Source organism: Convolutriloba macropyga, chromosome 10, assembly GCF_964194025.1.
Source record: "Convolutriloba macropyga chromosome 10, txConMacr16.3, whole genome shotgun sequence".
Lineage (NCBI taxonomy): Eukaryota > Metazoa > Xenacoelomorpha > Acoela > Convolutidae > Convolutriloba > Convolutriloba macropyga.
Window position 1 is genome coordinate 34,647,233 of NC_134477.1, and position 13,595 is coordinate 34,660,827.

Consider the following 13,595-nt stretch of genomic DNA (forward strand, 5'->3'; position numbering starts at 1 on the left):
TGATCGAAAAGAAGATATCCAATATCTATGGGCACCATCTGATTAGAATTTAGCTCATCAGCAGGATTGCAAAGACAGCTATAAAGCTGAACGCTTCTCAAACTCTTTTTCTCAAAATTTTATCACAACGAATCACCTTATTATTGAAGAACTCTTCTACTGTCAATGGAGGGTTTCCTTTGCAGAAATGTTCTTGCCTTGTGTTCAAAACTGTTGTCTTGACGATGTTTTCAGAGGCAGAACTTTTATCAGTCTTCCCGGGTCGATGTTAGGTGGTGAAATTCGTAAGAAAATGTGAAATGCGTTGAAAAAATCCACCGCGCATTTCTTACATCTATTTGCGGTGAATGCGGTGAATCTCAAGGAATTAATAATTCTCATTGCATTCAACGGAATTCATAAAAAGAAGAAACTTCCGTCGACCGGTTCGAACATTTCGCCTACTGCATGTCCACAACTTCTTATTCCAAAGCAGCATCTGTCACTGACTTCCTTGATTTTTCTTCTGAATTTAATTCAGATTCAATAAATTTGGAAAATAAATGCGCTGATTTTTTGTAAAAAAAATGCAGAGAAATGCGGTGAATCTTTTTTTTTTCACCGCATATACCTGGTCTAATACATTAATTTGTCACAAAAGTAGATGCGGTGAAATTGCGTAAAAAATGGGTGAACTTCGCGATAAATTTTTGTGGTGAATCATATTTTTCACCGAATTCATCGCATTTCATACAAAATTTCTCCCAAAAACTTCGACCCAGGTTTGATTTTGAAGAAAGAAGTCTTTGGTGAATTTTAGAAGACTGAGTAAGTATTTCCGACCTGAAAATCACAGATAGGACTAAAAACTGATAATTTGTGTCAATGACATTTTTCAAACAAAAAAATACTCCCATCCAAAAAGTTCATGTCAACAAAACTGTTGGCAAAACGTTCAAAGAAACCCGTCATTGTTGAATTCCCGATAATTTTTGTGAACTCAATTACTAACTGCATCAATTGAATATTTAAACACGTTAGATCTACAATGTTATATTAAATGTTGGTTATGTATATTTACCTAGATCGAGATATAATGCAGCTAATAAAATTTTCGAAGTTATTTCAGTTAACAGTCGTTAGTGTAGAAAAACGTTTTTCACTCAGTTACAAAAAAATCCGAAACAAATTCACCGCGCCGCTAGGTACATATCAATGCGTTTAGAATAAATTTATACGTCAGTTTAATTTTAATTTTCTTCGTAATTAATTGTTGAGAATTCTGTAAAAATAGTTGTTGAGAACTCCTTAATTGTCAGTCAAAAATTTTGTTCTATAGTCAGTCATTTGAGTGCGATCTTCACGTTTGAATTGATACTTGAAGTAAAGCGTTTTTCAAATTGGTAGCTCTTTTTAGACATTGTACTAAATTCTGGCATACAAGTGATAGGTTTTGGATCTTTTTCGTTTGTACATCCCGCACGGCACACCTACATTAAAAGTAACCCACAGAATCAGTGCCTTGTTTTTGCATATTGATTTACTATATAAGAACACGTGTTCTGTGACTTGGGGTGCATATCGTACTGGGGTGCATGGTACGCAACAAAAATACTATTGTTTTGTATCTATTTCTACAATCTTTTCAGTTTTTGCCCCATCCCCAGCTTAATGGGTACACACACACCCACACACACACGCATATATATATATATATATATATATATATATATATATATATATGTATATATATATATATATATATATATATATATATATATATATATATAGATAATTTAAAAAAAAACAAAGTTGAATAAATAGAAAAAAACTCTCTTTGGACTTTTCATACTTCCATTAGCAAAAGTTTCTGCGATGAAAACTAGTAGATGCTGGTTCTGCTTAACTGCAGTTTTGTGTGTGCAGTGAAACGGAGCGTACTAGAGGTGTAAGCCGATATTCATTGTTTTCCAATATGTCTTCATCGAAAAGAAGATATCCAATATCTATGGGCACCATCTGATAAGAATTTAGCTCATCAGCAGGATTGCAAAGACAGCTATAAAGCTGAACGCTTCTCAAACTCTTTTTCTCAAAATTTTATCACAACGAAACACCTTATTATTGAAAAACTCTTCTACTATCTATGGAGGGTTTCTTTTGCAGAAATGTTCTTGCCTGTGTTCAAAACTGTTGTCTTGACGATGTTTTCAGAGGCAGAACTTTTATCAGTCTTCCCGGGTCGATGTTAGGTGGTGAATTTCTTAAGAAAATGTGAAATGCGTTGAAAAAATTCACCGCGCATTTCTTACATCTATTTGCGGTGAATGCGGTGAGTCTCAAGGAATTAATAATTCTCATTGCATTCAACGGAATTCATAAAAAGAAGAAACTTCCGTCGACGGGTTCGAACATTTCGCCTACTGCATGTCTACAACTTCTTATTCCAAAGCAGCATCTGTCACTGACTTCCTTGATTTTTCTTCTGAATTTAATTCAGATTCAATAAATTTGGAAAATAAATTCGCTGATTTTTTGTAAAAAATGCAGAGAGATGGGGTGAATCTTTTTCTTTCTCCGCATGTACCTGGTCTAATATATTAATTTGCCACAAAAGTAAATGCGGTGAATTTTCGTAAAAAAATGGGTGAATTTCGCGTTGAATTTTTGTAACAAAATTGGTGAATCATATTTGTCACCGTTTTCATCGCATTTCTTAAAAAGTTTCGTCCAAAAAATTCGACCCAGGTTTGATTTTGGAGAAAGAAGTCTTTGGTAAATTTTAGAAGACTGAGTAAGTATTTCCGACCTGAAAATCACAGATAGGACTAAAAACTGATAATTTGTGTCAATGACAATTTTCAAACAAAAAAATACTCCCATCCAAAAAATTCATGTCAACAAAACTGTTGCAAAAACGTTCAAAGAAACCCGTCATTGTTGAATTCCCGATAATTTTTGTGAACTCGATTACTAACTGCATCAATTGAATATTTAAACACGTTAGATCTACAATGTTATATTAAATGTTGGTTATGTATAATTACCTAGATCGAGTTATAATGCAGCTAATAAAATTTTTGAAGTTATTTCAGTTAACAGTCATTAGTGTAGAAAAAAAATTTTCACTCAGTTAGAAAAAAAATCCGCATTAAATTCACCGCGCTGCTAGGTACTTATCAATGCGTTTAGAATGAATTTATACGTCAGTTTATATTTAATTTTCTTCAAAATAATTGTTGAGAATTCTGTAAAAATTTCAGGTTTTCTTAGATGCTAAATATTGCACAACTCTTTAATTGTCAGCCAAAAATTTTGTTCTATTGAAAGACATTTGAGTAACCCAAAGAATCAAGTGCCTTGTTTTTGCATTTTGATTTACTATATAAGAACACGTGTTCTCTGACTTGGGGTGCATATCGTACTGGGGTGCATGGTACGCATCAAAAATACTATTGTTTTGTATCTATTTTTAGGATCTTTTCAATTTTGTGCCCCCTCCCCAGCTTAGTGAGTACATATTATTCGCACCCCCCCCCCCCCCCCCCTACGCACCTAACAGAATTTTTCATAATGATTTACTATGTAGTGATTTGTGCTCTTTAACTGATGGTTGCATAATGTACTGGGGTCACAAACGGAAAAGATCCGATTGTTATACAATGAGTAAACAAAGGTTTTTAAATTTCCGCTCTTAACTATATATAAATATAAACATGCAATCACAAGCATTTCAAGAAATTAGCTCCAAACCCTCGGCCCCAGAAATTAACACATTCACTGTTAGACAGATTGCTAACAAGAAAAAACTCTTGATCTCTGGGTGCTCCTCATGATCCATTTTTTAGGATTTAGCACGTGCGCCTATAAATGAGATCATCGGAAGATTTCTTACAGATTTTTCTTCTCAGATGATGTAGTTGCTTCGGAAACAAAATATAGCTGCTGTTTTTTGCTAACAAAATAATCAGTTAGCTAAAATTTCAGTGTTTGATCTGAACATATAGTGATAACTCACAACAAAATAAGGCGTTTCGCTGGCGGAACCAATCAAGGTAAGGGTATTTTAGAAATATATTGCTGCAAGAAGTATATAAATAAAGAGATAGTGGAACCATAGATAATAATCCTTTCAGAACATATAAGTCCTTTTCAGACCTATCAGTATTCTTTCCAAATGAGTAAGATGGTGTCAATTAGAACGAATAGAAAAATTCCCATTCAATGATTGAATTCAGAAACTTCCCGCTCCATACTAATTGCTGTAGACTAAGAAAACAACTGCCATTTGTGATTACATATATCCATTATCGCGAGAACAATTAAGTCATTGAGTTGGGTCTCATAAAATTACAAATGAATTTCGGGCAAAAACGTTCAGGCTAATTACACTTTGAAAGTTTTAGAACAGAGTTATGCTCATTCTTGAATCTCGTGACAAATCTCAGACCCTTTTCACAATATCCCGGGTTGACCACCATAAAAGATTCTTGGAAACCATACGTAAGACATGTATGGTTGTATGGCTTCTTTGATACCATACATAAGACCATACAAAAATTTCAAGGTGATCTTAAATGACGTTTTTTGGACCATGTAGAACAACAAATATATCGTACTTGCCATTGGCCTTCAACAAAAAAAAATTTTTTCTATGGTGCCTTGGATACCATATCCAAGACCATAGACTTTTATGGCCCATCCAAGATCATAAAACTTTTTTTGTGCAACATCTTTTTTTGACACAAAAATGATTTTAACATTGTCCTATGCGGATTTCAGACGATAAAAATGGACATTTAAATATTTTCTTGTGAAAAAAATTTTCTGGCGTCTTGGATACCATATCCAAGACCATAGACTTTTATGGCCCATCCAAGATCATAAAACTTTTTTTTGTGCAGCATCTTTTTTTGGCAAAAACTGATTTTAATAACCTCCTATGCGGGTTACAAACGATTAAAATGGAGATTTGAAAATTACTTGTGAAAATTTTTATGGTGTTTTCGATACCATATTCAAGACTATAGACTGATATGGCCCATCCAAGATCATTAAACTTATTTTGTACAACCTAAAATTTGTCTCAAAAATTTTTAACACCGCACCCTATGCGGGTTTCAGGCAAACAACTTGAAAGTCCAAGACAAACTCATGAATAATAATTTATGGTTTCTTGGATATCATCTCCAAGACCATATGCTTTTACGGCTCATTCAATATCATAAAATTATCTTCCAAAAGCTTTTAATAAAATCGATGCCAATTTTCGGATATTGTGCCATTTTTGTGTCAATTTTGCTTTAATTTTTGTGATCAACCATGCATTCAGTATTAGCTGAGCTGTTCTTAGACCTTGGTTAACCTTTTCAGCATGTTAATTCGATTAAATTCAAAATTTTCCGTTTTTTTTGTTTTTGTAGTTGGAGTGTTTAAATTTCAATGATACGTCCTTCTCCCTATTTAATTTGCTTTTTCTACATCTGTTTCTGTCCGTGAAGCCAGTTTTAATGATGGTTATTGTTAATTCAACAATTTTTCATTTCTGACAATTTCAACAAATTTCTGTGTGTGTGTTGTTTTTTTGTCAAACTAATCAAAATATCATAGCCTCCATGGCGAGGTGGGAATTTGTTCCCGCCTCCCCATGAACACTTGCAGTGACAAAAAATTATTGAGTGGACCTAAGCTACACTCACAAACACGTTAGCATGGCTGTTCTACTCAGCTATACTTGATTTCTGCAGAACTGGGTCTCTGGTTCTAGCTCAAAAAAAGAGGTACACTTCAGTAAATTGCTGATATCTTCCAAAGTACTCTATAAATTTTTGGGCGGAGAATCATTTTTCTGATGCTGTAATTTTCTTGTTTTTGCTGTATAGGTGCTGTCCTAAGTCGTCGTGGTGAAAATTATTCATTGTTAAATTTTAAAAAGTCACCAATAATATGATTTTGGTGTTCTCCAAAAACGGGTACCCCAGAAAACCACAACGAACCTAGATATTTTGGTTTCTTGGATTCCCCTTTTATCATGGAGGATTCCCACATATATTTTTAGTTTGATTTTGTGGAGTTGAATTGGTCAATTTTTGCTCTGTATGCGCCGAACCTCGATTTTCGGCCATGTTCGGCTAATTCGGCGGTAACATAAAGTTGAATTTTTTTGTCAAGATTAAACATTTTAGTGTTTTAGAATGCTCAATTAATGGGGAGTATCACTATATACTTAATGTACTATTTTTTCACACGTTTTGATGGTGCATTTTAGCGATACCTGAAACTTGGTATTCAAAATAGGTCATTTGACCAAATGAAAGAATTTTTTTTCAATTGATCAAGTTATCGGGCATGCTTTTTGTGTTTTCTGAACAGTATTTAAGTTCTTGAAGCTATTTGTATCAATAATGGGGTTAACTCAACAATTTTTCATTTTTCACGATTTCATCAAGTTTCTGTGGATGTTGTTTTATGTCAAAACACACAAAAAATCATAACCTTCATGGTGAGGTGGGAAATTTTTTCCCATCTCCCCATGAAGGTTTTCGGTGATCCAGAACGTCGAAGTGCACCAGAATCACAACCACAATTACGCCGTCAACTCTGTTTCACGTTGTTTTACGTCAGTTCCGGAGATTTTGGGCTCTGCTTTTAGCCCAAAAAATGGAGTACAATACAGTATTTTGTTATTATCTGCTAAAGTTGTTGATATCAGTCGGACCAAATTAAACGGGAGTAGTCGCGTTTTATGAACACTGAACCCTTCTTGCTTGCAGTCTTTAGTTGGTTTCTCAAATCGTCCTCATCAAAAACTTATTAATGTTTAAATTTGAAAAAAAAGTCGAATTTTCGGGCTTTGTTGAGTGACCCAATTTTGGTTACAACCAAGCACAAGCTTTACTCAACAAATCTTAGTGTTTTACAGTCCTCAGTTAAAAGAGAGTATCCCCATATAAATTTTGCATCGTAGTTTTGGGAATTGAGATAGTCAATTTTGGCTCTGAATCTGGTGACCTCGCTTTTTTGGTCAATTACCAATTTTGTTACGAGCTGATTGTTTCGGGATTAATATTTTCTTTCAATTTATTTTGATCTTTTGTTTCAATCACAGGCTTCTAGGAAAAGAAAACCAGGTAACTAAGAATAGTTGCAACAGATTAGAATAGAAGAAAAATCTGCTTTTGCGGAGGAAACAACTTGCTTTATCACATTGAGAAAGGAACTTAAGTTTGTACTTTTTCGAATTTCCAATTCAATTTTTGACCAAAACGAGTAATTTTTGGCATAAATTGTTTCTCTTAGGACATTCTTTTCTGGAATGGCTGGGTCACAGTCCTGAAGATGTTGAAAGCAATGTTGAAAGCGGAAAAACAAAATTTTTTCTCAAATTTTATGGCTTAGTGGTGTTTTGGGCAATTGAACAACTTTTTGGGCGTGCGTTTTGTGTTTTCTAGACACTATTTACGTTGTTGAAGCTAATTGTATCAAATAATCGGATTAATTCAACAATTTTTCTTTTTTCACGATTTCATCAAATTTCTGTGGATGTTGTTTTATGTAAAAACACACAAAACATCATAACCTTCATGGTGAGGTGGGAAATTTTTTCCCACCTCACGATGAAGGTTTGCCTTGACCTAGAACGTGGAAGTGGACCAAAATTACACCCACAAATACGCCGGGAACGCTGTTTCACGTTGTTTTACGTCGGTTCCGGAGATCTGGGGCTTCGATTTTAGCCCAAAAAATGGGGTACAGAACAGTATTTTGTTAGTATCTGCTAAAGTACTGGACCAAATTAAACGGGAGTGGTCGCATTTTGTTGGCAATGAACCCGTCTTGCTTGCAGTGTTTGGTTAATTTCTCAAATCGTCCTAATCAAAAAGTTATTAATGTTTAAAGTTGAAAAAAGTCGAATTTTCGGGCTATCTTGAGTGACCCAAATTTCGGTACAACAAAGCCCGCGATTTACCCAACAAATGTTAGTGTTTTAGAATCCTCAGTTAGTGGGGAGTATCCCCATATATATTTTCCATAGCGTTTTACGGAATTGTTATAGTCAAATTTGGCTCTGAAGTCGGGTCACCTCGCTTTTTGGGTCATTTGGCAGGGTACCTACTTTTTGCTATAACTTCTTCTAGACTGCAACGATTGGGCTCATTTTTTAATATAATGCGTATCTCAAGCAGTGCTACAAACTTGAACAAGCGGGTTTATTTTTTATCCGCCGTTTTAGAGAAAATGGCCAGTAAACTTGGCCTTGGTTTTAGTCCCAGAAGCGGTTGACACCCACCGGTTGACACCATTGACACCTTGAAGCTTTGAACTGTATTACAAAAATTAGTGTTTTGAACAGCCCGTTTAATGTAGGTTCCGAATATGTATACTTTATATAGCGGTTTCTCAAGTTTAGATCTTCAATTTTGGCTCTGCAGCCGGAGTACTCTGTTTTTTTGGTCATTTGGTACGGTACATTTACTTTGCAATAACTCGTTGTAGAGTGAACCGATTTTGATGAAACTTTTTTTGTTAAACCCAGCTTGAGCTAAGCTTTGTTTTGATATAGGTGTCGTTTCGTTTCGATCAGCCGTTTTCGAGAAATTGGCCAGGACAGGTACCCAATTTTTTACCTGCTGAAGCAGGGTACCGGTACCTACAGAGCTCTGTCACGTCACCTATAATGCGATTTAAAGCTTGTTTATTGGCCCGTTAGATTCGCCTGATAATGTGAATTGTTGCCATATATATTTTACATGTCGTTTTATGTAGTTCAGAAGGTCAATTTTAGCTCTGAATGTGGTGTATCATCTCATCTAAGGTCATTTGGTACGGTACATATTTTTTGCTATAACTCCTCGAAGAGTGCACCGATTGGGCTCATTTTTTAATATGATGCGTATCTCAAGCAGTGCTTCAAACTTGAACAAGCGGGTTTATTTTTTATCCGCCGTTTTAGAGAAAATGGCCAGTAAACTTGGCCTTGGTTTTAGTCCCAGAAGCGGTTGACACCCACCGGTTGACACCATTGACACCTTGAAGCTTTGAACTGTATTACAAAAATTAGTGTTTTGAACAGCCCGTTTAATGTAGGTTCCGAATATGTATACTTTATATAGCGGTTTCTCAAGTTTAGATCTTCAATTTTGGCTCTGCAGCCGGAGTACTCTGTTTTTTTGGTCATTTGGTACGGTACATTTACTTTGCAATAACTCGTTGTAGAGTGAACCGATTTTGATGAAATTTTTTTTGTTAAACCCAGCTTGAGCTAAGCTTTGTTTTGATATAGGTGTCGTTTCGTTTCGATCAGCCGTTTTCGAGAAATTGGCCAGGACAGGTACCCAATTTTTTACCTGCTGAAGCAGGGTACCGGTACCTACAGAGCTCTGTCACGTCACCTATAATGCGATTTAAAGCTTGTTTATTGGCCCGTTAGATTCGCCTGATAATGTGAATTGTTGCCATATATATTTTACATGTCGTTTTATGTAGTTCAGAAGGTCAATTTTAGCTCTGAATGTGGTGTATCATCTCATCTAAGGTCATTTGGTACGGTACATATTTTTTGCTATAACTCCTCGAAGAGTGCACCGATTGGGCTCATTTTTTAATATGATGCGTATCTCAAGCAGTGCTTCAAACTGTAACAAGGGCGTTTTTTTTTGTTCAGCCGTTTCCGAGAAATTGGCCAGGAAAGTTGACCTCAGTTTTGACCTACTGAGGAGGGAAACACTACCATGAATACAATATTAAACTTGTTATGTGTTGAATTCCTGTGTTAGTATGTCAGATTCCTGTGTTAGTGTCAAGTGTCCCAATATATATTTTGCAGGTGGTTATAATGAGTGGTTATTGTTATAGTACCAAAATTTTTTTTATATTTATATACTATTAATCTAAGGTGAGGGCCTCGGGCCCCCATGAGGTGCACACCCCCCCTGCCCCGTTGAGACGCCGGTTAGTCGGTTTCCCCCCGCTGGGATTTTGCGCACCTCATGTTGGGGACGTATCCCATGTGTATCTAGAGTGTAGGAGAAAAAGAATTTTTGCTATAGCTTGCCTAGGAAAAAAGTTAGTTTTTCATACGGAAATTTGCTATTATTTCAAATAAATAATTTTAAAAATAGGTCTTTTTCATCGGGTCAAGGAGTTGTCCAAATGGAACCAAACTCGGTATCCAGTATCCCATGGGTAACTAGATTGTAAAACAAAAAGAATTTTTGGTATAGCTTGCGTAGGAAAAAAGTTAGTTTTTCAATCGGAAATTTTGACTTATTCGCTTATTCTATTTTCAAAAATATAGAAATTTTATCGGGTCAAGGAGTTGTTCAAAGTGAACCAAATTGATATCACAGACTACCAGTACTATTTAGATTGTAATGCGAAAAGAATGGTCCGCTTAACGTTCCTAGCAAAAAAGTTAGTTTTTCATACGGAAATTTGCTATTATTTCAAATAAATAATTTTAAAAATAGGTCTTTTTCATCGGGTCAAGGAGTTGTCCAAATGGAACCAAACTAGGTATCTAGTATCCCATGGGTAACTAGATTGTAAAACAAAAAGAATTTTTGGTATAGCTTGCCTAGGAAAAAAGTTGTAGAGTGAACCGATTTTGATGAAATTTTTTTTGTTAAACCCAGCTTGAGCTAAGCTTTGTTTTGATATAGGTGTCGTTTCGTTTCGATCAGCCGTTTTCGAGAAATTGGCCAGGACAGGTACCCAATTTTTTACCTGCTGAAGCAGGGTACCGGTACCTACAGAGCTCTGTCACGTCACCTATAATGCGATTTAAAGCTTGTTTATTGGCCCGTTAGATTCGCCTGATAATGTGAATTGTTGCCATATATATTTTACATGTCGTTTTATGTAGTTCAGAAGGTCAATTTTAGCTCTGAATGTGGTGTATCATCTCATCTAAGGTCATTTGGTACGGTACATATTTTTTGCTATAACTCCTCGAAGAGTGCACCGATTGGGCTCATTTTTTAATATGATGCGTATCTCAAGCAGTGCTTCAAACTTGAACAAGCGGGTTTATTTTTTATCCGCCGTTTTAGAGAAAATGGCCAGTAAACTTGGCCTTGGTTTTAGTCCCAGAAGCGGTTGACACCCACCGGTTGACACCATTGACACCTTGAAGCTTTGAACTGTATTACAAAAATTAGTGTTTTGAACAGCCCGTTTAATGTAGGTTCCGAATATGTATACTTTATATAGCGGTTTCTCAAGTTTAGATCTTCAATTTTGGCTCTGCAGCCGGAGTACTCTGTTTTTTTGGTCATTTGGTACGGTACATTTACTTTGCAATAACTCGTTGTAGAGTGAACCGATTTTGATGAATTTTTTTTTGTTAAACCCAGCTTGAGCTAAGCTTTGTTTTGATATAGGTGTCGTTTCGTTTCGATCAGCCGTTTTCGAGAAATTGGCCAGGACAGGTACCCAATTTTTTACCTGCTGAAGCAGGGTACCGGTACCTACAGAGCTCTGTCACGTCACCTATAATGCGATTTAAAGCTTGTTTATTGGCCCGTTAGATTCGCCTGATAATGTGAATTGTTGCCATATATATTTTACATGTCGTTTTATGTAGTTCAGAAGGTCAATTTTAGCTCTGAATGTGGTGTATCATCTCATCTAAGGTCATTTGGTACGGTACATATTTTTTGCTATAACTCCTCGAAGAGTGCACCGATTGGGCTCATTTTTTAATATGATGCGTATCTCAAGCAGTGCTTCAAACTGTAACAAGGGCGTTTTTTTTTGTTCAGCCGTTTCCGAGAAATTGGCCAGGAAAGTTGACTCAGTTTTGACCTACTGAGGAGAGAAACACTACCATGAATACAATATTAAACTTGTTATGTGTTGAATTCCTGTGTTAGTATGTCAGATTCCTGTGTTAGTGTCAAGTGTCCCAATATATATTTTGCAGGTGGTTATAATGAGTGGTTATTGTTATAGTACCAAAATTTTTTTTATATTTATATACTATTAATCTAAGGTGAGGGCCTCGGGCCCCCATGAGGTGCACACCCCCCCTGCCCCGTTGAGACGCCGGTTAGTCGGTTTCCCCCCGCTGGGATTTTGCGCACCTCATGTTGGGGACGTATCCCATGTGTATCTAGAGTGTAGGAGAAAAAGAATTTTTGCTATAGCTTGCCTAGGAAAAAAGTTAGTTTTTCATACGGAAATTTGCTATTATTTCAAATAAATAATTTTAAAAATAGGTCTTTTTCATCGGGTCAAGGAGTTGTCCAAATGGAACCAAACTCGGTATCGAGTATCCCATGGGTAACTAGATTGTAAAACAAAAAGAATTTTTGGTATAGCTTGCGTAGGAAAAAAGTTAGTTTTTCAATCGGAAATTTTGACTTATTCGCTTATTCTATTTTCAAAAATATAGAAATTTTATCGGGTCAAGGAGTTGTTCAAAGTGAACCAAATTGATATCACAGACTACCAGTACTATTTAGATTGTAATGCGAAAAGAATGGTCCGCTTAACGTTCCTAGCAAAAAAGTTAGTTTTTCATACGGAAATTTGCTATTATTTCAAATAAATAATTTTAAAAATAGGTCTTTTTCATCGGGTCAAGGAGTTGTCCAAATGGAACCAAACTAGGTATCTAGTATCCCATGGGTAACTAGATTGTAAAACAAAAAGAATTTTTGGTATAGCTTGCCTAGGAAAAAAGTTAGTTTTTCATACGGAAATTTGCTATTATTTCAAATAAATAATTTTAAAAATAGGTCTTTTTCATCGGGTCAAGGAGTTGTCCAAATGGAACCAAACTCGGTATCCAGTATCCCATGGGTAACTAGATTGTAAAACGAAAAGAAATTTTGGTATAGCTTGCCTAGGAAAAAAGTTAGTTTTTCATACGGAAATTTGCTATTATTTCAAATAAATAATTTTAAAAATAGGTCTTTTTCATCGGGTCAAGGAGTTGTCCAAATGGAACCAAACTCGGTATCCAGTATCCCATGGGTAACTAGATTGTAAAACAAAAAGAATTTTTGGTATAGCTTGCCTAGGAAAAAAGTTAGTTTTTCATACGGAAATTTGCTATTATTTCAAATTAGTAATTTTGAATATTTTTAAAAATAGGTCTTTTTGATTAGGTCATAGAGTGGTCGAAAGTGAACCAAACTCGGTGTGCAGTTTCCCCTGTGTAGGTAGAGTGTAGGAGATAAAGACTTTTTGGTATAGCTTGCCTAGGAAAAAAGTTAGTTTTTCATACGGAAATTTGCTATTATTTCAAATAAATAATTTTAAAAATAGGTCTTTTTCATCGGGTCAAGGAGTTGTCCAAATGGAACCAAACTAGGTATCGAGTATCCCATGGGTAACTAAAATGTAAAACAAAAAGAATTTTTGGTATAGCTTGCCTTGGAAAAAAGTTAGTTTTTCATACGGAAATTTGCTATTATTTCAAATTAGTAATTTTGAATATTTTTAAAAATAGGTCTTTTTGATTAGGTCATAGAGTGGTCGAAAGTGAACCAAACTCGGTGTGCAGTTTCCCCTGTGTAGGTAGAGTGTAGGAGATAAAGACTTTTTGGTATAGCTTGCCTAGGAAAAAAGTTAGTTTTTCATACGGAAATTTGCTATTATTTCAAATAAAT

The 13,595-nt window shown here is 35.4% G+C and overlaps 1 long non-coding RNA gene across 3 annotated transcripts in view; it reads left to right on the plus strand.

Moving 5' to 3' along the window:
* Window positions 1–3,839: 3,839 nt before the first annotated feature.
* Window positions 3,840–13,595, plus strand: part of LOC142348472 (uncharacterized) — a 217,707-nt gene continuing 207,951 nt past the window's right edge. For all 3 annotated transcript variants that reach the window (XR_012760739.1, XR_012760740.1, XR_012760741.1), the window contains exon 1: window positions 3,840–4,034. This is a non-coding gene — a long non-coding RNA (uncharacterized LOC142348472). The remainder of the gene's footprint in view (window positions 4,035–13,595) is intronic.